Genomic DNA, 26938 nt, shown 5'->3' with positions numbered 1-26938 from the left:
CATTTAATACCAGTCCTGCTGCAGTAACCTGAGGTAAACTGTGTGATTATTGATGATAGTTTATGAATGAACGCTAATGGCGTTCGAACCTACAACCTCCCGGTTTCCACTCAGAGTTTTTAGTTTCTAATGCTATATTGATCAGTGTTATTGATTGGGTTGATTGACAGCACTTTACACAGGGCATATGCCAATATTGGCTGTTTAGACAGGTTACTATGTTAGATAACGGTAAACTTAACTGAGAATAAATTGGATGTTTGAAAAATGTTGGGTTGTTTCAACCCATGTTAGGTCAAATATGGACAACCGTTGATTAACATTTGGTTTTACATGATTAATTAAAATTTTAAACCTAACGGTTGGTTTAAGTTTTTTTAAATAATTTGTTTTAAACCCAACGGTTGGGTTTGTCCATATTTGACACAAACATGGGTTGAAACAACCCAACATTTTTTTAAAGAGTGCTTGATTTTTCTGATGTCATTATATATAGTTTATTTTATATAATCAAATTATGTGCCTGTTCTTATCCTAAAAAAAGTTACTTTCCGGAGGCAAAAAATATTTTTGTTGTGTAAACAATTTCTTCTGAAGAAATATTTTCATCAGTGTGCTATCAGCTTTTACACACTTAAATCTGCATATTTTTTATATTTACCCCAGGGCGTTATTTACTTTTATTAAGGTTTATGTAGTCGTCATCTTACATTTGACCAATAAATCCAATTATAATAAGTCACTCTATTAACTCTTACAACTGCAATATATAATGTTATGAGATTTAGGTTTATAAATAATTTTTGAATATACAAACAAGAAATGTTGGGAAAAAAAATTAAATTGTACTTTTACATGAAACTAAACTCCATAAAGTGGCGGCGAGTCACTTTGAATCATTTTTGGGTCATTGAATCATTCATTCAAAAACCGATTCGAATCAACCGATTCGATCTGCTGTGATCTTTGTTTGGAACTATTTTCGCTGGTTGAACTATGAATTTTTTACCTGAGCATATTATATCAAATTAATAGTCAAGCTTTCTCTCTCTCTCTCTAAATGGAAAATCATGTAAATAAATGGGTCAAAAGATGCCTTGATTAAAGGGATAAGTCACCCAAAATTGAAAAATGTCATAATTTTCTCCCCCTCAAGTTGTTCCGAACATGTATGATATTCTTTCTTCTGCCGAGTGAGTAAATATTGACAGATTTTTCACTTGTGTGTGAACTATCCCTGTAATAGTGTTAGAATGTTTTTGAGTGTAATGACTCTTTATGCGCTATCTCCCACTGCATGGATCAGATAACAAGCAGAGATGCTCTTATACGCCTGATCCATCATGCACAACCGTGACCATCACCATCAGATATTTTTACTCTTAAGTGTTGTTTACTACGACAGACTGCTGTCCTTCTCAACTACTAGAATCACTCGTGACTCTGTGGTTTTATAGAAATCTCACCTGTTATTGCACTCTATGGAAATGATTATGTAAACTTGTGGTAGATCAGGGTGTTGAGGTTTAGGCAAATCAGCTCCTCTGATTAAACAATAGTAAAGTTATTAGAGATCTGTCAGCTTTACTGTCAGAGAATAAATTGCTGGGTTGAATTGAAAAATGCTGGGTTGTTTTCAACCCATGTTTAGGTAAAATATTGACAAACCCAACCGTTGGTTTAACATTTTGAATAAAAATTTTGAACCCAATGGTTGGTTTACATTTTTGTATTTATTTTTAAACCCAACGGTTGGGTTTGTCCATGTTTGACCCTAACATTTTTGAGTTTTCTGATGACATACAATAATCAAATTATAGAGAGTTTGACATTAAGCCTTTTCATGTGCTTGTCTTTCTCCTTCGGACAAGTAAATCGGTCATTCACTTTTCACGTTGAAGATGTTCAAACATTTAAAAGATGTTTTAGAAAGAGTTTAATGCTCTTAGATAAATGTATCCGGTCTTGTGGTATAATCCTCCAGGTTTAGCTGTAGTTATTCCAGATCTGTTTATTTGATCATGAAGAGCTCTTACTGTTTTCTTATGCATGTGAAGAGAAACTTTAGCTTACTATCTTTAGAGTTATAAACAGCTGGGCTGTCATGACCGCTGAACTGCTGTCTTATGAATATCCCTGTTTATCCATTACTTGTTTTACATGTGAGCCAAAACCAGCACGCCGCTTATAGAGCCTGCGTGCGCAATTACACCTAAATATTTAACATGTTCAGACGTCTCTGAATGGGCCTTTTGTGCAGCACATGCCACAAATACAAGGATTTTCCAAATTGCATGAATGAAGTAAATGAAGGCTTATTTATTTATTAATATATTTTTGTTATTGTTGCATTTTATTAAGAACAAAACATAGGCTACTTTGCATACAAGAGTGCATATAACCAAAAGAAAGAAAAAAGTAAATTTTTACAGAAAAACTTGTACCCTATTAAACGGCTGTGTAGTTTTCCTTGCTTTTAGGTTTTTACATTTTGGATATTGTTTCTTAGAATTAGGGGTGGGACAATCCGCTTTTTTTGCCTCCGATACCGATTCCGATACCTGGGACTCAGTATGATCCGATTCCGATCCAATACTAAAATAATAATTAAAAAAACAGTGCCAAATTACCTAATAAACTGTATCTGTATGCCTCACTGTGGGGAAGAGACTGGGATTATTCTTTTGTTAAAGGCATCAAAGCTTGACTTAAACATTATTTTCCTTACTTTGTAAAACAATACAGACAAAATATATACTATATAATTAAAATACATTTATTTTAAAATTTTAAGCGCAACTTTTTAATGAATCAGCAACATATGATACATAGATTGGACAGAACAACTAAGGCTATCAATAAACTGCCATTGCGCAAAAGTATTGTAATATGAAAGGCTCGAAACCTTATGCGCATCCCGTGCGCAGAATGATGCGCTCGAAGCAACATGGAGTCACGGCGCGCACCGCGTCGCATCGAAAAGTTCAAAGCACAAAAGTAAGATATACATATATTTCTTTATTTATTCATTAGTTTGAGCCTTTTAACAGTTTTAAATTTCAGTTAATGTGCGTGTGAAGAGCAATTATATCGCTCTCTACTCCAGTGTTGTGATCACTGAGGAGTTGTGTTGTGATCTAACAGACACCCGGTTGAAAGTAACATGTGAAACTCCAGCACGTTAAAGTCCTTTTATGCAAACCATAGACCTTTATCTACATATCTACAGTATAATAATAGGAACATTGACTACGTTTACATGCAGCCAATAACCCGTTCAAAACCGGAATATTAGCAATAACCCGGTTTTGAACGGCCATGTAAACACCGGCAAAAACCCGAATATGCTCATATCCCGGATTTTAAAAACCGGGATATTATACCTGGGGTACCCCTTTTCTAACCCGAATTTTTGGTCATGTAAACGCGCATCGGCATATCCCCATAGTGATTTGTGTTCTGCGCATGTTCTATTCGCAAGGAATCTTGGTCTTTTGAGTAGAGGAACTTCTCGGCGCAAACAAAACCCCGCGTGCAGTATACCGGAAGTAAACATGGCGAGACGCAGCACAGCATACTTTTGGAGCGAGGTCAGTAATGTTACCAGCACCAAAGCGCAAACAAAGGCGATCGCTATCTGCCCCGAACTATTCATTATCCGCGTGCTGCTGTTGTTGTTGTCTTTGGATACAGGAAGAAGAATCGGAAATGACGCACATTGCGTCTTAAGGTTGTCCGTACGTCCAGACGCTAACCGCGCGTCGTGTTTACATCGGGATATTGCAATTCCATGTATACAGGAGTAACTCTCTCTGCTCTTGCATGTAAACGGGTTATCCCTAATGTTTCAGAAACCCGAATAGTGACCTTAACCCGACCATAACCCGAAATTTGGCTGCATGTAAACGCAGTCACTGACTCATCTTGGAGAGAGTTTCATCGTGTTGACTGTTTTACCCGAGCACGACGCGCTGTTTGAGTGCTGAGAATGACTGACAGCCGCAGCGGAGGGAAGCACTTAGGTGAAGATTAATTTAACGATTTAAATCTGAACCTCACATTAAACTATATGTAATGGCTTCAGAAATCTTGGAATACAGTACACGAAAACATTATAGTGCTTTATAATGTTTTTGTGCCTTTTGTGTTGTATAACAATAACATACGTAGGCTATACAATATCGGATCGGATTTGGATGGTCTCGTCTGGCGATACCCGATCCGGCAAATATTGCTAGAATCGGAGCAATACCGATACTGAGTATCGGATCGGCGCACCCCTACTAAAAATATTTTAATTTCAATTGTTCAAAATTTGGCTTTTTTTTTCATTCATTCCATTCGACTTTATGAATGTAGTATAGGGCAAGTATAATAATTATATCCAATATAAACACAAGATTTTTATCACCATCAGATGAAAAACATCAACTTCTTCAAAGTTAACAGGAATCATAGCTTTTCTTTGTAAGTAATTACTGAGTTCTTTCCAAAATATTTGGGGCTTGGGACATTCCCAAAATAGATGATTAATAGTTTCAGGGTAATGGCCAGTGCTGTTATAAAGCGGTTAAATCCGTCTACCGTAGTCGTGTTCCTCAGGTGTTTGTTGTTGAAGTTCTTCTATAAGCTTGCCGGATGGGACACTAATGGACATCAATGACTTCTCTTTATGAACATCCGCTGGTCCAGCTGAACCGAACCCACAGGAGCGAAATTACGCCCATAAGATGTGGTTTTGATATCTGATGGAACAGGTCCGGGATAGTGTGAGCTAGAGCTGCACGATTATTCGTTAAAAGATTCGTTAAACACCCACGTGATCTCATTCCTTAATGACAATCGATGCGCCTGTGTCTATTAGAGCTTTGACAAAATCACGCCGGAACATTCAGGTCTGCGTTGGCAGACGAACTGGGATAAATATTTGTAGTTCGGATATAAACACTGATGTCTACGGAATCGATCAAAATAGAGCATCCCTTATTTTAAATTAACTTGATGCTTTAAATACAATTTTTTATTGTTTAGCTACACTATGGCTGCACAATTTATTGAAATATCGCAAATGTATATATCGCGATATGCATATCGCAACGCCTTGCAATTCATAGATGCCACCTACGTCACTAGAAATAGAACGCCCACATATTGACGACCGATCTCGCCCGGCGCCGCCCAAACTGGCCATTTGAATGAGAGAGAAAGACAGAGATAGATAGATAAAATTTTAATTTTAGGCTCCGATCCTTATTTGTTACCCCCAGTTTTGTTTTGTCCTTTATCATCTGCCCCAGACTTGCCCCAATTTGCCTTCCATGGTATATATATTTATCTTGTGCATAACCCCTCCCATACAGTGCGGATCGCTTGAAGGCTTTCAAGAGTACAGACGCGTATCAATATGCTGTGGCTGGATGGGTTACAAACGTAAAAGTGCGGCACCTGGCCACCAAGGATTTATATTTAATCATGGGAAATGTTGGTATTATAAAAATAAATCAAATGTATGATTTTGGTGGTAGTTTGCTCTGACTAGGTAGCGAGTTGTTAGCTAGCTAAGTGGCTCAGCTGGTAGCTTGCTAGCTGTTAGCCACGGCTCACGGCTAGCTGTCATTAATCTGGATTAGGCCTGTCGCGATAGTCAATAAATCAATTAATCGCACGATAAAAAATGAGCTCGATAATATTTCCGGCCGCGATAATTTCCATTTGCATGCTTTGTTTTCCTAGTCTCCTCTCTCTCTCTCTCTCTCTCTCTCTCTCTCTCTCTCTCTCTCTCTCTCTCTCTCTCTCTCTCTCTCTACACCAAAGAGACTGGACGACAACTCTGTTTAAGACATAACTGACATATTTTACGTGAATACTCTCCAAAACGGACATTTAAACATAATGTTGTGTGTATTTGTCCATTCAGACACGAAACAGAGCTCAGTTCATCACTCGCGCGCTGTATAGGAGTCTATGGCTGCACGCTTCGGGTCGGGTGTGTGCGCACAGAAAGATGAGACATGATACAATATGAGACATTCATACAATGTGAGACATTTATTCTATCCTTTTCTTTTGGTATAGAATAAAATACCAGTTCGTGGTTCCTCTTTCGGCTGTTGTTGCAGCCAATAACTCTGATTACTGAGACCGCCGGTCGTCAAGATGGCGGCGCAAAGCTACAGTGACGTCATGTGAACCGAACGAATAACTGGGTCATGAACAAAAGACAGAGAAAATCACTCGCTGCTCTCGGCTGAATAACTTGTGTAGCTTTAATGAGAATCAGTATTTAATTCATACAGTGACAACTAAGCAGTGTTTTATTTTAACATTTGATTATTCAGTTTCTGTTTAATAAACCTAGGATAATCTGAACCCCTAAACCCCGAGGTTTACTCTGATGTAAAAATAACACTGGTTGCGCGTCAGTAAAACACTGATGTTCACTTTCAGAAGCTGTAGGGATGTTTTCTTGTCACAAAAAGAATTTGAAAATGTATGTAGTTTATATAATTTAAAAGATATTTTAAAGATAATTTAAGTTTATTTTACAGTTTTAAGCATTATTGTATCGCATATCGAATATCACATTATTTAATGCGTTATCGCATATCGCACTTTTCTTCAATATCGTGCAGCCCTAGATTACATCGTTACACCAGTAGGTGGCGACAAGTGACTGTAAAAACTGTATTTGTCATTGAATCAATCATTTAAGAGATTTGTATTAATTTGAGTGAGTCATTGAATTATTCATTCAACCATTTAAAAAAAAATAATTCATTCAGATTGATCAAACATATTAAATAAACTGTAGCAATTAACAATTTGTCAGAACTTCCAGTAAATGACATGTTATTTAGTTTATCGTACATCATGCGCTGAGAGTAAGCGGCTATAGTGGGAGAATCCCACAAAAACATGCCATATTTCAACCCACAATCACAAGAAAAAAATATAAACTATATATATAATAATAATAGCATAAGGAGAAGCCTGTTTTTGGACCATTAAGACTTTAAATTGTGCAGATGTTACTTTTAATACGTAATACTATTCAGGGCTCGACATTAAGAATGTCCTTTGGACAAGTAAATCGTCATTCGCTTGTCTGGGTAAAAAATAGGATTATTTTTTTATTCTGAAGGAATATTCTCATCAGTGTTCAGTCAGCTTTGACATTTAAATCTGCATACTTATTATATTTAACCTTTATAAAGGGCATTTTCTCCCCTAATCTTTTTTAATATTTGTTTCATCTTTCATTTTAAATTCTTAAATTTGATCAATAAATTAAATTAGAATAATAAGATGCTATAAGGCTGTTACCGATAAAGTTCAATAATTTACACTGAAAAATTACAACTGCATTAAATAATGTAAGGAGATTGTTTGAAATTTTTTTGAATATACAAATAAGAAAAGGAAATCAAGGAAAGAATGATACTTTAAACCGAAAGGTGGTGGCGGCAGGCAACCTCTAAATGAGCGAGTCATTGAGTAATTTATTCAAACGATTAGTTCAAACAGATGATTCGTTCAGGAATGAGGCAGTTGTTTATGAATGAGTCATTGAATCTTTGACTCAACCGTGTTTTCATTACTGAAAGATTCAGCGTTTTGAACGAGTGTTGCTGTGAGATGCGCTGTGGTTCTGCTGTGATCTTTGTTCGGAACTATTTTCGCTGCTGAAATAGAACAAAAACAGTCAATATTGCAACTAAAATGTAAGTGACTTAATACTTGCACTAAATGAATGCAGAATCACTCGCGTTTTGGTGATTCCCTACTTATTTTTTGTTATTGACGCTTTAATCAGGCTTATCCCGGACTCAGAGACTGTACAGACTGTTCTAAGTCTCTGTACTGAAATATATAGTCTGGTCTTTTTTTACTAGTCAAGTCAGGTTTATTTCTACAGCGCTTTATACAACATCGATTTGTTTCAAAGCATTTTTACAGTAATAAACAGGAACATGATGCGTTTGGTCTGTTGTTCAGCTGAAGTCAGTTCAGTGTTATTCAGTTCTGTTGTAAAGATCATCAATTATTCAAATAGTTCATTTCATCTATAAAGCAGTTCTGCAGTAAACATTCAAGTTCTCATACATTAGTACAGTCAGATCATTAATATTGCTGAATATTATTACTACATTACAAATAAAATACTGTTATTCATTGACTTAGTTTTTTGGCTATATAGAAAGGCAGTAAAACACTAAACTTTCAATACTATATTATTATTTTGGAACATTACATTAATACATTTTCTGGGACAATTAGTACATTTAATTATAATTGATTTAAATAATATATGATTATTAAATGTATTATAGTAAATAAATTGATATAAAACTGAATTATCCTGAAAATTAAAATTATCTAAATGTGAAGCATTTTAATGGTTCTAAATTGGGTATATAATCAATTTTCACGCAAAAATTGCTGGGAAATTTTTACAAACAAATGGCAAGCAACACGTTGAATTAACATGAAATTTTGAAGTTTATTGGAAAACCTCTTTATTTACAACTTAATTATTATTATTATTAATTAATGATTGAGCGGTTCTTCATTCCCTGTTTCCCATGTCTCTCCGAGTCTCTCGATATCATTACTTCTGTCTGTGTTTCTCTGCGCGTTCAGACATGCATCATACAGTTCCTCAATGTTCTGTGACATTTACATGCAATATTTGTCTCTTCATCAGACGTTTGCTTTTGCACATGCATCCAAGTGTTTTTACCAATGGAGGCAGAGCGCTTCAGTCACAAAGATGTTTTCAAGAGTTACTCAGAAACAGAAAATGAGATGAAGCTGAATGAAGGACAAGCGTCCTCATATCAGAACACCTCTGATTATTGATAATGGATTGTACATTATTGTGAGCCGCATTGTAAACGAGCATGAGCCAATTAACTGAAGTGTCTCTGGGAATTACAATGATGTGTGTGGGTTTTGTTGAGAGAAAGACGGAGGTTTCTGGAAACGGATAATCGAACGCTCTATTATTTTTCAGTCTTGCTTTTCTGATCTCAAGTTATCTTGACAAATCAATTTTACTATATATAGTTACTGGCACACGCCAAGCTTTTCTTGCTAAAGCTTCAAGCACAAAAGGTTGTGAACCGCTGTGTTATGCCGGACTCATTATTATTATTATCATATTTTAACAATATTCCTGCCTTTATGATGTTTCCTCGAGGAACGACCACGACAGAGTGAAAAGAGATGAACGCTTGCGAACGCTAACGCTTCAGGAACCCGCGAGTGCTGGAATTAGCATTAGCATTACTCTGGTTAAACCATTGTTTGTTTACGCTCTTGTTTCCGGAAGTCAGTCGCTAGTTCCGCCTTTTGATGACATCATGCGTGTAACAAGATTTCAGAACTTCATAAAACTTCAAGAGTTCATAAATAAGAATTTAGGAGTCAAAATTACATGATCTGACGGTGATTATCATAACACACAATGTAAACCCGAATAAGTTGGCAAAACTCAAAAAATTTAAGGCAATCAGTTGCCTCAGATTTTTAAAGAAATTCAAAGTTTAAGCAGAACTGGCAGATTTTATTTTGTACTTATACATTTTAATTGTTCTTTACTTGAAATGTTTGAGTACACTAATTCATACATTTAACTTAAAATTTCATATCTCAATGTGAACACTTTCAACAAGCTAGTGTGCTAACATACTAATTTGTTAACAATAGCATGTTATACAGTAGCACTTGCAGCAATATAATGGATTTATTTGCTCTCAAATCAAGCTGATGCACCACCTGTCACCATGATGGTTACTGTCCTAAAACCAACATTAGCAGAAATTATTCTAAATTAGCATAACAAAACATGAATCATTACTAAATCACCCACTTAACATTAATCTTGCACAAAAAAAACATTATATTACACTTAATTTTAGCATTTACTCTCCTTTTCGAGTGCCATCGGCAAAGCATGCTGGGAAATAGACATCAATAGACAGTTAAACCTAAGTTTGTCTAAATTAAAATATTTTCATAAAACTCAAAACAATGAAACAGTTCAGTTTATTTAAAATATATCCATTTTTGTGAACTTGAAAGAAAAAGAGAGTGCTAAATACTCATAAAGGTTAATTTGACTGAACTAATTAGTTTAATTTAAGTTTGTCCTACTCAAACCAATTAATTATTTTAAGCGTTAGGGTTTACAGGCTGCGCAATATATCGAAATATCGCAAATGTATATATCGCGATATGCATATCTCAACGGCTTGCAATAACTGTGTCATGAACAAAAGACCAAAGGAAAATCAGTCACTGCTCTCGGCTGAATAACTTCTGTAGCTGTAATAAGAATCAGTATATATTTAATACAGTGAAAACTAAGCAGTTTTTTTTTTACATTTGATTATTCAGTTTCTGTTGTTAAATATGTAGTATAACCTGAACCCAGATGTTTACTCTGATGTTAAAATAACACTTCTTGCGCGTCAGTAAAACACTGATGTTCACTTTCAGAAGCTGTAGGGATGTTTTCTTGTCACAAAAAGAATTTGAAACGTGAATATCATTTTAAATATATTTTAAAGATAATTGAAGTTTATTTTACACACTTTAAGCAATATCGTATCTTATATCGAATATCACATTATTTAATGAGTTATCGCATATCGTGCAGCACTAACAGACACACATATTGTGTATTCTGAACCCCAGCATTAGATCAGGTGTTTATGTAAAGCATAAATAACAACCATTAATACATACCATCCATAACATCCATAACATCCATAACATGCATAACAACCATTAATGCATACTATCCATAACATACATAACAACCATAACAACCATTAATACATACCATCCATAACAACCATAACAACCATTAATACATACCATCCATAACATCCATAACAACCATTAATACATACCATCCATAACATCCATAACATACATAACATACATTACCATCCATAACATCCATAACATGCATAACAACCATTAATGCATACTATCCATAACATACATAACAACCATAACAACCATTAATACATACCATCCATAACAACCATAACAACCATGAATACATACCATCCATAACATCCATAACAACCATTAATACATACCATCCATAACATCCATAACATCCATAACATACATTACCATCCATAACATCCATAACATCCATAACATGCATAACAACCATTAATGCATACTATCCATAACATACATAACAACCATAACAACCATTAATACATACCATCCATAACAACCATAACAACCATTAATACATACCATCCATAACATACATAACATACATAACATACATTACCATCCATAACTTCCATAACATCCATAACATCCATAACATACATAACATCCATAACATACATAACATACATTACCATCCATAACAACCATAACATCCATAACATCCATAACATCCATAACATCCATAACATCCATAACAACCATTAATACATACCATCCATAACATCCATAACATACATAACATCCATAACATACATAACATACATTACCATCCATAACAACCATAACATCCATAACATCCATAACATCCATAACATCCATAACAACCATTAATACATACCATCCATACCATCCATAACATCCATAACATACATAACAACCATTAATGCATACCATCCATAACATCCATAACATGCATGACAACCATTAATGCATACTATCCATAACATCCATAACATGAAACAACCATTAATACATACCATCCATAACATCCATACCATCCATAACATACATTACCATCCATAACATCCATAACATCCATAACAACCATTAATACATACCATCCATAACATCCATAACATACATTACCATCCATAACATCCATAACATCCATAACATACATTACCATCCATAACATCCATAACATCCATAACAAACATTACCATCCATAACATCCATAACAACCATTAATACATACCATCCATACCATCCATACCATCCATACCATCCATACCATCCATACCATCCATACCATCCATAACATCCATAACATCCATAACATCCATAACATCCATAACATACTAATCAACACTTGAAGAAGAAGATATTCATATAGCCCCTTTCCGTAGCTCAAGGTCGCTTTACATTGTAAATTATAATACATTTACACACCCACACACACACACATTACACTTGAGTGTCAGTATTAAAGTTGTTCAATGAATGATTCCTCGTGTGTTGAGGAGAGTGTGAGCATTTTCACCTGGTGTCAATCAAATGATTTTTAGGCTTTTGGGAACTAGTTTTAAGTGGACAGATAAACACATTGCATTAAACCAAACACACAAAATAATGTTCTTTTTATAACCGATATGAGCCTTTAAGCTGTAATTGGGTTCGAGTCTAAAGTGTTTGCAGGACATGTTGGATGTGAATGAACCGTGTTTAGCATGATCAAGTTTTCATCTCCACCCGACACACATCTGATCTGCTCGACACATCGTTATCGGGGAATTATGCAGGATATAGTCATTTTATGAGGACTATAATGCAGGATAAGGACCGCAGTAAAACTGTGTGTGAAACGCCCAGATCCTGTGGCTTTGGCTGCAGTTTTCATTAAACACTGATGGTCCTTTTTGACATGTGACTGTTCCTAAACAGAAATACTGTAATTCAATAAGCAGAAACCTGTAAAACCTGCATTTCTCCTCTCAGCTGCTGTTTGCATACAGGTTTCATTTTTAATAATGAAAATTAAAGTTAAGCTATTTTTAGCATCATTTTTTTCCATTGTGACATTTTTTAGTGTCACGCTCATCTTTGAATTTGCATTAACTAACAAACTTCAACAGTCGCGTCAAATTACTGCACGGAATAACGCATTTCTATGGACAAAATGCCTCTAAATATAGTGTTGTAAACAGAGTGAGCTGATGCGTGAGCCAAGCTGCTCAAAACATGATTATGAAAAATTATTTTAAGCTTCAAAATAATGCATAAGTGAAATGTTTAACGAGGCGCTTTGACAGATGCGTGTGCCGTTTAATGTGTGTTTCCTCGGCGTAAAACTTTCATTTATTGGTTATATCTTTATCTGTGAGTGTTACAAATTCACGCAAGTATTTCCATTTTGAAATCTGAGATTTTTTACTTTATTCTTAAAATATTATGACTTTAATCAAATTACGATGACTTTATTCTTATTAGATTGGCTTTTCTCAACAACAATAAATAATTACGACTTTATTTTTCTCTTACATTTTGGATTTTATTCTCATTTTGGCTTTTCTTAAAAAATTTCAACTTTTTATCTTTTTTTAAACATTCTCAATTTTTTACTTTTTTCTTGTAATTTTGACTTTCCCCAAATATTATAACTTTACACACACACACACACACACACACACACACACACACACACACACACACACACACACACACACACACACACACACACACACACACACACACACACGTAATGTTTGAGTGAGTAATGGCCTGTCACGTAATGTTTGCTAAATGCAGGCTGGTAATAAACGAGTGTGTGTTTCCTCATGTAGAGACACGGCTGTCAGTCAATAACAATCAAACATTAATAAAGTAAACAACCCCAGCGCTGATGTCAGAGGTGTAGTCGAGCTCACAGTGGCCCGTTTCGACTTGCCTTTCCTCAGAAATGTAAACATGAGGCATAAAAGAGAGAAGAAATCGTGCTCGCATTGACAGAATTTATGTAATAATATTCAGGACACAAATGTTGTTAAAAACATGATCTAGTGAATCGGAAGGATTGGTAGCATTTCAGGAAACAAACTTGTTTTAGTGCCACATAAAAAAGATTACAAGAAAAATGTCAATAGTAGAGTCCTAATAAAATTGAATTTTTAAAAACTTTTCTCCTAATTTTGACTTTTCTCAAAATATTATGACTTTAATCTAATATTGCTTTGACTTTGTTCTCATTATCTGAGATTTTTTGCTTTATTCTTAAAATATTATGACTTAAATCAAATTACGATGACTTTATTCTTATTAGTTTGGCTCTCTCAACAACAAGAAATTACGACTTTTTATCTTACTTTTTTTTTAAACATTCTCAATTTTTACTTTTCTTGCAATTTTGACTCTCTTCACACTTCACACACTTGCACACAATCACACTTACATGCACGCACACACTTACACACACGCACACAGGCACACACTCTCACGCTCACACTCACTCAGGCACACACACACACACACACACACACACACACACACACACACACACACACACACACACACACACACACACACACACACACACACACACACACACACACTTTATCCTCCTTATTTTGACTGTTCTCTAGATCGTATCACTGTAATCTCATATTACTATGACTATTCTCGTTATCTTAGATTTTTTTAAACTTTATTCCTATTATTTTGTCTTTTCTCAAAATCATGACTGTTTTCTCTTTTTAAAAATGTTTTTTTTTTTTTTTTTACTTCTTGTAATTTAATTTTTCTCTAAATATTAGGATTCTGCTAATGGCACTGAAGCGAAACCGTTGTGTAGTGTCCAGGACGCTTCAGTTGAATCAAAGCTGTGTATCTGTTCGATTCATTTGAGTTCAAACCTTTTTTCTTCCTGGATGTGCGAGAGACTCGATTGTCCCAGAAGCACCTGATGGCGGGAAGTAAGAGATAATATACATCCATACGGGGGCAGACCGGATCCTGTGTGTGTGTGTGATCTGGCTTTCTTCGCTCATGGGAAGTCTGTGGGATCATGACAGGACTCTCTCAGAGCTCCATCAGTTTCCCATGTATGGTGATGAGCGTCTGTGTGCTGTGATCCGTTACCCAGAATGCCTCTGTGCGATTACACACACACACACACACACACACACACACACACACACACACACACACACACACACACACACCTCTCTGTGTCTGATGTGTAGGAGGATCTCCAGACTGAAATAGATCAGTTTCAGACCTAGAAACGGGAGCCAGGCATAATTTTATCCTGATTTACTCAGTGTTAAACAGCACTCTACCCAGAATGCCTCTCAGCGTGAGTGCAGGTCATGTGACGTGGAGGTGAAAGCTCAGCTTGGCTTTTTTTGCTGATGAAGTGAGTTGAGTAGAGTTTAGCCTGTAATTATATAGACACACCTGTAAGCTGTTGCTCATCTCACACTCATTGTGTTTTTGTTAATTTGATGATGTTTTTATTAGATACAAAACTGAACCACATCCACCAGCATGTTGAAAGTAAATTTAAGTATTTTCAGACTATTTTTGTCTCTCTCTCTCTCTGTAACACACATGTGTGTGTGTTTGTATGTGGGGCATGTAGAATAACTAGGTCTGTGTGTGTGTAACCGGGACGAGCTCCACTTCCCCCAGTCTGCTCTGATTCTGACTAACGCCTGTGAGGTCCTTCTCTATTCAGATGCACACCTTCCAGTGCTTTCACCACACACACACACACACACACACACACACACACACACACACACACACACACACACACACACACACACACACACACACACACACACACACACACTCGCTCTCTCACTCACTCACTCTCACTCTCACTCACACTCGCTCACTCACTCACTCACTCACTCACTCACTCACTCACTCACTCACTCACTCACTCACTCACTCACTCACTCACTCACTCACTCACTCACTCACTCACACTCGCTCATTCACTCACTCACTCACTCTCTCACACTCACTCACTCACTCTCTCACACTCGCTCACTCACTCTCTCACACTCGCTCACTCACTCACTCACACTCGCTCATTCACTCACTCACTCACACTCACTCACTCTCACTCACTCACTCACTCACTCACTCACTCACTCACTCACTCACTCACTCACTCTCTCACGCTCGCTCACTCACTCACTCATTCATTCACTCTCACTCACTCATTCGCACTCTCTCGCTCTCTCTCTCGCTCTCTCTCTCTCGCTCACTCTCTCTCACTCGCTCACTCTCTCACTCTCTCGCTCACTCTCTCACTCTCTCACTCACTCTCTCGCTCACTCTCTCACTCTCTCGCTCACTCTCTCGCTCACTCGCTCACTCACTCTCACACTCACACACACTCTCACACTCACACACACTCTCACACTCACACACACTCTCACACTCACACACACTCTCACACGCACTCACTCTCACGCACTCACTCTCACTCTCACTCACTCTCACTCACACTCACTCACACTCACTCACACTCACTCACACTCACTCACACTCACTCACACTCACTAACTCACTCTCACACACTCACTCTCACTCACACTCTCACACTCACACACACTCACACACACTCTCACACACTCAATCACACTCACACTCACTCACACTCACTCACACTCTCACACACACACTCACACTCACTCACACTCTCTCACACTCACTCACTCTCACACACTCACACTCAGACTCACTCACACTCACACTCACTCACACTCACTCACACTCACTCACACTCACTCACACTCACTCTCACACACTCTCACACTCACACTCACTCTCACTCACACGCACTCACACTCGCACTCACTCACACACACTCTCACTCTCACTCACACTCACACTCACTCTCACTCACACTCACACTCACTCTCACTCACACTCACACTCACTCTCACTCACTCACTCTCATACACTCACTCACACTCACTCACACTCACTCACACTCACTCACACTCACACTCACTCGCACTCACTCACTCACTCACACTCACTCACTCACTCACTCACTCTCACACACACTCACTCACTCACACTCACTCACTCTCACACACACACACACACTCACACTCTCACACACACACACTCACTCACACACACTCACACTCACTCTCTCACACACACACTCTCGCTCACTCTCGCTCACTCTCGCTCACTCTCGCTCACTCTCGCTCACTCTCGCTCACTCTCGCTCACTCTCGCTCACTCTCGCTCACTCTCGCTCACTCTCGCTCACTTTTAAATGTTTTAATTCAATTTTAATAATCAAAAAGCACCTCTAATAAATTGATTAAATAAACGTATCAATTTAATGATTTATTACGTTATTTTACATTTATAGTGCTCTAGGAAATCTTCAGAAATTGTGTTGTTTTAATTTTTCTGGCTTTATGAATCTCACAGAGCTCTAAAACTCACCAGTTCCTGTTGTTAAGGAAAGTTGAATAGAATACTAATAACTATTTAAAAGCATTTGCACTGAAGTAGGTTTGTAAGCGCAGGAGAGATCCGAGGAAATTAGCCCATCCTGCCATTAGCGTCTCGTGTGTTCGGGATAAAGTGCCTGGATGTGGTGCGTTCATTAACGACCGCAGTGTTTTATTTCAGGATCATTAGAGGAGGAGAAGGGACAAGCTGCATGAAGAGGATGTGGTCGCTGTGTGTGTGTGTGTGTCAATCAAACATGAATGCTTTAGATGCAAATGGAATTTTAAAGCAAATACTGTTCACAGTGAAGCTCTTACTATGGTGGCAAACGTGTCATTCAAGTTCATTTTGAAGACCAGATGATGTATTCAAATAAAAATGTTCATGATTATTGGAAAAATTAGTGGTTTTGCTGTACTTCTTGTGAAATTTCTAAGATTTTCCCAATTCTTTTAATTAATTAAAGGGATAATTAGTAAAACATGGTAACATTGAAAACTTTGTGCATTGAAAAAACATTGAACATTTTTTGCACATCAACTCATTAATGAGAAGTTATTTATCAGATGCTATGTGTTTTAGTTGGAAAAATATTAAGTTATGACTGTTTTTAAGAGAGGTTTCAGCTGCCACAAGAGAGACGGACAGCGTTAACAGAAACTGTCTTTATTTAACATACAATAAATAGGGTGGCCAAAAGGGATCCAAACCAGTCTTGGGTTGTTCCCGGTCTGGGGTGACAGCTGCGTTTCTACCGGCTGCTTGAACTCTAGGCCTCCTTGAAGGGGGAAGACAGAAAAAACGAAAGGCAAAGTTGGTAAAACAGAGGTAACAAGGTTAACTGCGTCTTTCTCTTCAGCTCGTCTCACTCTAGGCCTTCCTCTGCTTCTCTGCATCTCTCTCTTTAGTGAAGCACAGATCCCAGATTTATAGTGACCTCCATTGGGTCATTATTGGCTACAGCTGTGAGTGCTGCCATGTTTGAAGGGTGAACAGGTGGAAGTATTCATAATTGATGATTTTTCCCAGCTGGGACCTAGTTCATGTTTTCTTTCCTCCTGGGCTCTTTTCTCCATTGGCCTGCCACACAGCTGTGTGTGTGTGTGTGTGTGTGTGTGTGTGTTTGAGTTGAGTGAGTATGATTGAGTATAATTGAGTGTGTGAGTATGATTGAGTGTGCGAGTATGATTGATTGAGTGTGTGTGTGAGTTAGTGTGTGAGTGAGTGAGTATAATTGATTGAGTGTGTGTGTGAGTTAGTGTGTGAGTGAGTGAGTATGATTGATTGAGTGTGTGTGTGAGTGAGTGAGTATGATTGAGTATAATTGAGTGTGCGAGTATAATTGAGTGTGCGAGTATGATTGATTGAGTGTGTGTGTGAGTTAGTGTGTGAGTGAGTATGATTGAGTATAATTGAGTGTGCGAGTATAATTGAGTGTGCGAGTATGATTGAGTGTGCGAGTATGATTGATTGAGTGTGTGTGTGAGTTAGTGTGTGAGTGGGTGAGTATGATTGATTGAGTGTGTGTGTGAGTTAGTGTGTGAGTTAGTGTGTGAGGGAGTGAGTATGATTGAGTGTGCGAGTATGATTGAGTGTGCGAGTATGATTGATTGAGTGTGTGTGTGAGTTAGTGTGTGAGTGAGTGAGTATGATTGAGTATAATTGAGTGTGCGAGTATGATTGATTGAGTGTGTGTGTGAGTTAGTGTGTGAGTGAGTATGATTGATTGAGTGTGTGTGTGAGTTAGTGTGAGTGAGTGAGTATGATTGATTGAGTGTGTGTGTGAGTTAGTGTTTGAGTGAGTGAGTATGATTGAGTATAATTGAGTGTGCGAGTATGATTGATTGAGTGTGTGTGTGAGTGGGTGAGTATGATTGATTGAGTGTGTGTGTGAGTTAGTGTGTGAGTGTGCGAGTATGGTTGAGTGTGCGAGTATGATTGAGTGTGCGAGTATGATTGATTGAGTGTGTGTGTGAGTTAGTGTGGGAGTGAGTGAGTATGATTGATTGAGTGTGTGTGTGAGTTAGTGTGTGAGGGAGTGAGTATGATTGATTGAGTGTGTGTGTGTGTGAGTTAGTGTGTGAGTGAGTATGATTGATTGAGTGTGTGTGTGAGTGAGTGAGTATGATTGATTGAGTGTGTGTGTGAGTTAGTGTGTGAGTGAGTGAGTATGATTGATTGAGTGTGTGTGTGAGTTAGTGTTTGAGTTGAGTGAGTATGATTGAGTATAATTGAGTGTGCGAGTATGATTGAGTGTGCGAGAATGATTGAGTGTGCGAGTATAATTGAGCGTGCGAGTATGATTGAGCGTGCGAGTATACTTGAGTGTGCGAGAATGATTGAGTGTGCGAGTATGATTGAGTGTGCGAGTATGATTGAGTGTGCGAGTATGATTGAGTGTGCGAGTATGATTGAGTGTGCGAGTATGATTGAGTGTGCGAGTATAGTATGATTGAGTGTGCGGGTATGATTGAGTGTGCGGGTATGATTGAGTGTGCGAGTATACTTGAGTGTGCGAGTATGATTGAGTGTGCGAGTATGATTGAGTGTGCGAGTATAATTGAGTGTGCGAGTATAATTGAGTGTGAGAGTATAATTGAGTGTGCGAGTATGATTGAGTGTGCGAGTATACTTGAGTGTGCGAGTATGATTGAGTGTGCGAGTATGATTGAGTGTGTGAGTATGATTGAGTATAATTGAGTGTGCGAGTATGATTGAGTGTGCGAGTATGATTGAGTGTGCGAGTATGATTGAGTGTGCGAGTATGATTGAGTGTGCGAGTATGATTGATTGAGTGTGTGTGTGTGTGTGAGTTAGTGTGTGAGTGAGTGAGTATGATTGATTGAGTGTGTGTGTGTGAGTTAGTGTGTGAGTGAGTGAATATGATTGATTGAGTGTGTGTGTGTGAGTTAGTGTGTGAGTGAGTATGATTGAGTGTGCGAGTATGATTGATTGAGTGTGTGTGTGTGAGTTAGTGTGTGAGTGAGTGAGTATGATTGATTGAGTGTGTGTGTGAGTTAGTGTGTGAGTGAGTATGATTGAGTGTGCGAGTATGATTGAGTGTGCGAGTATGATTGATTGAGTGTGTGTGTGTGAGTTAGTGTGTGAGTGAGTATGATTGATTGAGTGTGTGTGTGTGAGTTAGTGTGTGAGTGAGTATGATTGAGTGTGCGAGTATGATTGAGTGTGCGAGTATGATTGAGTGTGCGAGTATGATTGATTGAGTGTGTGTGTGTGAGTTAGTGTGTGAGTGAGTGTGTATGATTGATTGAGTGTGTGTGTGTGAGTTAGTGTGTGAGTGAGTATGATTGATTGAGTGTGTGTGTGTGAGTTAGTGTGTGAGTGAGTATGATTGATTGAGTGTGTGTGAGTTAGCGTGTGAGTGAGTGAGTATGATTGATTGAGTGTGTGTGTGAGTTAGTGTGTGAGTTGAGAGAGTACGATTGATTGAGTGTGTGTGAGTTAGTGTGTGAGTTGAGAGAGTACGATTGATTGAGTGTGTGTGAGTGAGTGAGTATGATTGATTGAGTGTGTGAGTGAGTTAGTGTGTGAGTGAGTGAGTACGATTGATTGAGTGTGTGAGTTGAGTGAGTATGATTGATTGAGTGTGTGTGTGAGTTAGTGTGTGAGTGAGTATGATTGATTGAGTGTGTGTGTGAGTGAGTATGATTGATTGAGTGTGTGTGTGAGTTAGTGTGTGTGCGAGTATGATTGATTGAGTGTGTGTGTGAGTGAGTATGATTGATTGAGTGTGTGAGTGAGTTAGTGTGTGTGCGAGTATGATTGATTGAGTGTGTGTGTGAGTGAGTATGATTGATTGAGTGTGTGAGTGAGTTAGTGTGTGAGTGAGTGAGTACGATTGATTGAGTGTGTGAGTTGAGTATGATTGATTGAGTGTGTGTGTGAGTTAGTGTGTGAGTGAGTATGATTGATTGAGTGTGTGAGTGAGTTAGTGTGTGAGTGAGTGAGTACGATTGATTGAGTGTGTGAGTTGAGTGAGTATGATTGATTGAGTGTGTGTGTGAGTTAGTGTGTGTGCGAGTATGATTGATTGAGTGTGTGTGTGAGTGAGTATGATTGATTGAGTGTGTGAGTGAGTTAGTGTGTGAGTGAGTGAGTACGATTGATTGAGTGTGTGAGTTGAGTGAGTATGATTGATTGAGTGTGTGTGTGAGTTAGTGTGTGAGTGAGTATGATTGATTGAGTGTGTGTGTGAGTTAGTGTGTGAGTGAGTGAGTATGATTGATTGAGTGTGTGTGTGAGTTAGTGTGTGAGGGAGTGAGTATGATTGATTGAGTGTGTGTGTGAGGGAGTGAGTATGATTGATTGAGTGTGTGTGTGAGTTAGTGTGTGAGGGAGTGAGTATGGTTGAGTGTGCGAGTATGATTGAGTGTGCGAGTATGATTGAGTGTGCGAGTCTGAGTGAGTGAGTGTGTGTGTGTGTGTGAGTTAGTGAGTGAGTGAATGAGTATGATTGATTGAGTGTGTGTGTGTGAGTTAGTGTGTGAGTGAGTGAGTATGATTGATTGAGTGTGTGTGTGTGAGTTAGTGTGTGAGTGAGTATGATTGAGTGTGCGAGTATGATTGATTGAGTGTGTGTGTGTGAGTTAGTGTGTGAGTGAGTGAGTATGATTGATTGAGTGTGTGTGTGAGTTAGTGTGTGAGTGAGTATGATTGAGTGTGCGAGTATGATTGAGTGTGCGAGTATGATTGATTGAGTGTGTGTGTGTGAGTTAGTGTGTGAGTGAGTATGATTGATTGAGTGTGTGTGTGTGAGTTAGTGTGTGAGTGAGTATGATTGAGTGTGCGAGTATGATTGAGTGTGCGAGTATGATTGAGTGTGCGAGTATGATTGATTGAGTGTGTGTGTGTGAGTTAGTGTGTGAGTGAGTGTGTATGATTGATTGAGTGTGTGTGTGTGAGTTAGTGTGTGAGTGAGTATGATTGATTGAGTGTGTGTGTGTGAGTTAGTGTGTGAGTGAGTATGATTGATTGAGTGTGTGTGTGTGAGTTAGTGTGTGAGTGAGTATGATTGATTGAGTGTGTGTGAGTTAGCGTGTGAGTGAGTGAGTATGATTGATTGAGTGTGTGTGTGAGTTAGTGTGTGAGTTGAGAGAGTACGATTGATTGAGTGTGTGTGAGTTAGTGTGTGAGTTGAGAGAGTACGATTGATTGAGTGTGTGTGAGTGAGTGAGTATGATTGATTGAGTGTGTGTGTGAGTGAGTATGATTGATTGAGTGTGTGAGTGAGTTAGTGTGTGAGTGAGTGAGTACGATTGATTGAGTGTGTGAGTTGAGTGAGTATGATTGATTGAGTGTGTGTGTGAGTTAGTGTGTGAGTGAGTATGATTGATTGAGTGTGTGTGTGAGTTAGTGTGTGAGTGAGTATGATTGATTGAGTGTGTGTGTGAGTTAGTGTGTGAGGGAGTGAGTATGATTGATTGAGTGTGTGTGTGAGGGAGTGAGTATGATTGATTGAGTGTGTGTGTGAGTTAGTGTGTGAGGGAGTGAGTATGGTTGAGTGTGCGAGTATGATTGAGTGTGCGAGTATGATTGAGTGTGCGAGTATGAGTGAGTGAGTGTGTGAGTGAGTTAGTGTGTGAGGGAGTGAGTATGGTTGAGTGTGCGAGTATGATTGAGTGTGCGAGTATGATTGAGTGAGTGAGTGTGTGAGTGAGTTAGTGTGTGAGGGAGTGAGTATGATTGATTGAGTGTGTGTGTGAGTTAGTGTGTGAGGGAGTGAGTATGATTGATTGAGTGTGTGTGTGAGTTAGTGTGTGAGAGAGTGAGTATGATTGATTGAGTGTGTGTGTGAGTTAGTGTGTGAGTGAGTGAGTATGATTGATTGAGTCTGTGTGTGTGAGTTGAGTGAGTATGATTGAGTATAATTGTGTATGTGCGAGTATGATTGAGTGTGCGAGTATGATTGAGTGTGTGTGTGAGTGAGTATGAGTGAGTGAGTTTGTGAGTGAGTATGATTGAGTGTGTGTGTGAGTGAGTATGAGTGAGTGAGTTTGTGAGTGAGTATGATTGAGTATGTGTGTGAGTGAGTGAGTATGATTGATTGAGTGTGTGTGTGAGTGAGTATGAGTGAGTGAGTGTGTGAGTGAGTATGATTGTGTGTGTGTGTGTGTATCTGCTGATAGTTCTCAGATGAAATTCTGAAGAGACTTAGAGCCGCTCTGGAGATGAAGTTCATGTGAGACGCAGACAATCTTGAGTTTGTGTAGCAGGTCAAACTGAGACAGACTTCAGATACACACACACACACTTTGATATTCACACACTCGTCCGTATCACCGCTCGATTAACTGTGCAGCCGAACACCAAACTTGCCAAATTCCATGACGTTCCGCGTTACACAGTGAGTTCCATCTTTATGACTGGATTCTGTGATTCTGTCTGCGATTGATGACATCATAGAGCCCTAGTGATGTCATCGCATGCGTAACGTCACAGTCCTGTGGCTTTACTCTTAAAATGTGCTTTCATGCCCCTTTTACTTCCTCTCTCTTTCTTTCTCTCTCTCTCCTCGGATACACACAGATCTTCCCAGTTCTCTTATCTCTGACACACACTTCCTGTTTGCAGTCGAGCGGGACAAACATGAAAACATTTCACAGTCCGTCACGTTTGCAACATGAGCCTGATAGAGATATAATTTTAGTTTTCCTGCTACAGACAATGAAGCAGAGAGAGAGACACACACATGCACACACACACACACACACACGCAAACACACACTCACTGAATTCTAAATTGTTCATAGAATTCTGAAATGTTGATTAATTGTTCCACTTACCTTTTTTATTTATTTGTATGATGATTGGAAATGCTTTGGCGATACACTGAAAAAATTGTCATGCCAATAAAGCACATTGAATTTAATTTGAGAGAGAGAGAGAAATTTTATTATTTTACATTCAGAAATAATGTTTCAGAAACATTTACAAACACTGATGCATTTTAGTTTCCCTCACTCCACAACAAAGGTTATTAAACAATATTTATTATAAACACCAAGCCTAAATCAATTTATTTAAATCACACTCTATATAAAACAATGTACATGTTTGCACAAATATTCTTTAAATAAAGGTCAATTATGAGATAGTCGTAATTACCTTTTTTATTTATCATTCTGTGGCGGAAACAAGCTTCCATAGGTTTTGTTACGTTTTCACATTATTTTAAGTATCATTTATTATGACAATTTATTAAGTAACGTGAGCATAACAGTTCTAATTCATACATGATACAAATAATGACTCGTTCGTGTAAGTGATTCAGTAACTGAAGAACTGCTCAGACTGATTCAAAACAATGACTCGTGACTCTGTGAGTCATTTATCGGTCGGTTCTTTTAACGAGTCATTTTCTCCTGACTTGAACTGGACTGTTGTGTGTTTGTGTGTGTGTGTGTGTGTGTGTGTGTGTGTGTGTGTGTGTGTATGAGTCCTTCTCTGTAAGAACGTGTTGAACAGAAGATGTGATCTGACGGAAGGTTTTGTACAGGAAGTCCATCTCCTCGCTTTGTGAGCGTTTCCTGTTTATTCTTGGCTTGGAGACATGGAGTGTGTGTTATTCTGGGTTTCTTCACATGTGCTGGTGCAGAACAGTGTGAGTTTAGTCAGATTGTAGGTTTTGACCTGTAATTACAGGCAGTCTTGGTTCTTCCACTCGTCTCAGTGTTTATGGCTAAACTACAACAGATTTCTAATGTCATTTTCCTGCCCTGGTTTTCTTTTAGTCTTGTGAATAATGCAGTGTCGGTTCAGTCGTGTGTGTGTGTGTAGTCGTCATTCTGAGCTATTGATTCTCCCCGTTCTGAGTTCTGATGGAGGTCAGAGGTCAGCTAGGGGTGAAAGGTCATAAGGTCATAAAACAATGCTCTATTTTGAGACTGTCCTTGAGTCGTTTCTGTTTCCTGCACATTACAGCTTTATCTTTCTTTTACACCCTCACATGGAAGCACTGAGACTGTACTGTGGTAATACTATGGGATGTTTTATGGTCATAAGAATCAGCAGTGTTTATAAATACATTTTCATTTAAAGGCTTCTGATGAAATCATTTAAATTAGTTATTGAGACGCGTAAACATTTTTTTAAAATAAAACTAAGATTTATTGTTAATATATATTTTTACAAATGTCTGGTTTATTATTATTATTATTATTATTATTGTAATAAGTGATAATATAATAAAAAGAACTATATATATATATATTTATAGCTAATACATATTTTTTATATATAAATATCTGGTTTATTATTATTATTTTATTAAGCAATACTACTACTACTACTACCACCACTATTACTAGTACTGATAATTATATATTGTTTTATTTTTTATTTGTGTATATATACACATACATAACTTATATTTTTTTATATAATAATAATCATAATAATTTATATAAATATATTACATACTTTTTAATAAAAAAAATGGTTTCACATATTTCGTCATTGTATAATTTTTCCATTTGTTTTTTATTTGATAGTTTTGATGATTATCTAATATTGTGAAATATGGGCGTGTCCACACCTTTAACCAATGGCAATAATGCGTGATAATAATGCAATAATGCGAGAGAATGCACACAATATTCTGCTCCTTCACACCACAAATTGGTTTATTTATATCTCACCAGTTTCTATCAACATGTAATAAAGCTTCTGACCTCCAAATCATATCACAGGGGAAAATTCCATTTATAATAATTTACATTTCTATATTTAGCAACATGCGTTTAGAGTTCACGTGTAACCCTCGTTCACCACATGTAGCTTAAAACAAAAAAAGTTGGTTTAAGAGTAACGTTATGTAAGCTGAGGGGAATCTTTCCCTCTTTCCTCAGAGAAAACGCTTCCACAACATCAGAATCATTCAATGTCCGTTAAAGACGTGAACTGAGACGTCCGTGACACATTTATCTTCTTAGTTCTTTTTTGACTCTTGCCACGAGAGAAACTGAACGTTCTCCTTCACCGTTGCTGAGGAAAAGCTTTGGCGCAATTTTATGTATCATTTTCCATTTGTTTTATTTGATAGTTTTGATGATTATCTAATATTCTGAAATACGGGCGTGTCCACAAATTGGTTTATTTATATCTCACCAGTATCTATCAACATCTTTTATGCTATACCGTATAATGATAATATTACAAACAAAATTAACTAAAGCATACAACCTCTATTTTAATAATAGGGAATATTATGTTTGCAATATTCCTGTGTTTATGGTTGTTGTAAGTCTTCTGATCTACATGTGCGTTTAATTTATTTTTGGTTTGTTTTTATTTATTTCCCAGGATTCAAGAGACAGAAAGTGCTCAGTTTTTGCTCAATATAGTTATTCTTATCTTCAAAAATATACACATGCGATAGAAAAAGATATTCTGATATATATTAGTTTTTTTTTATTCATTTTCATTTTTCATTAAGAATTGCCAGTGTTGTCAGGCAATCTTTAATATTTAAAAAATAAAAATAACAATGTTAATATACATAATACTTATATAAAATATAAAACAACTATGGTAACAGTTTACAATAAGGTTCATTAATTAACATTAGTAACTACCTCATCAGGGCCTGAATTTCGTTTAGTAAAATAGGGGGGAAATCCCCCTTTAGGTTATTCTTATGGGGGATTTAAAAGTATATAGTAAAAGAAGTATATAGTTTAGAAGTATATAAAAAAAATAAGTTTAGCTAAATGTTTGCTCACTCATTGTACTTGTGTTT

General features: G+C 37.5%; 1 protein-coding gene across 1 annotated transcript in view; it reads left to right on the top strand.

Moving 5' to 3' along the window:
• The window catches only part of LOC143749361 (inositol polyphosphate-5-phosphatase A-like), a 124924-nt gene that overhangs the window by 507 nt on the left and 97479 nt on the right, over positions 1-26938 (top strand). The window lies entirely within an intron of this gene.

The sequence above is a fragment of the Siphateles boraxobius genome, unplaced genomic scaffold (assembly GCF_051911475.1).
Source record: "Siphateles boraxobius isolate OS27281-9 unplaced genomic scaffold, OSU_SipBor_1 242, whole genome shotgun sequence".
In the NCBI taxonomy this organism is placed as follows: Eukaryota; Metazoa; Chordata; class Actinopteri; order Cypriniformes; family Leuciscidae; genus Siphateles; species Siphateles boraxobius.
The sequence above is the reverse complement of the archived record's forward strand: the minus strand, read 5'-3'. Positions and strand labels throughout refer to the sequence as shown.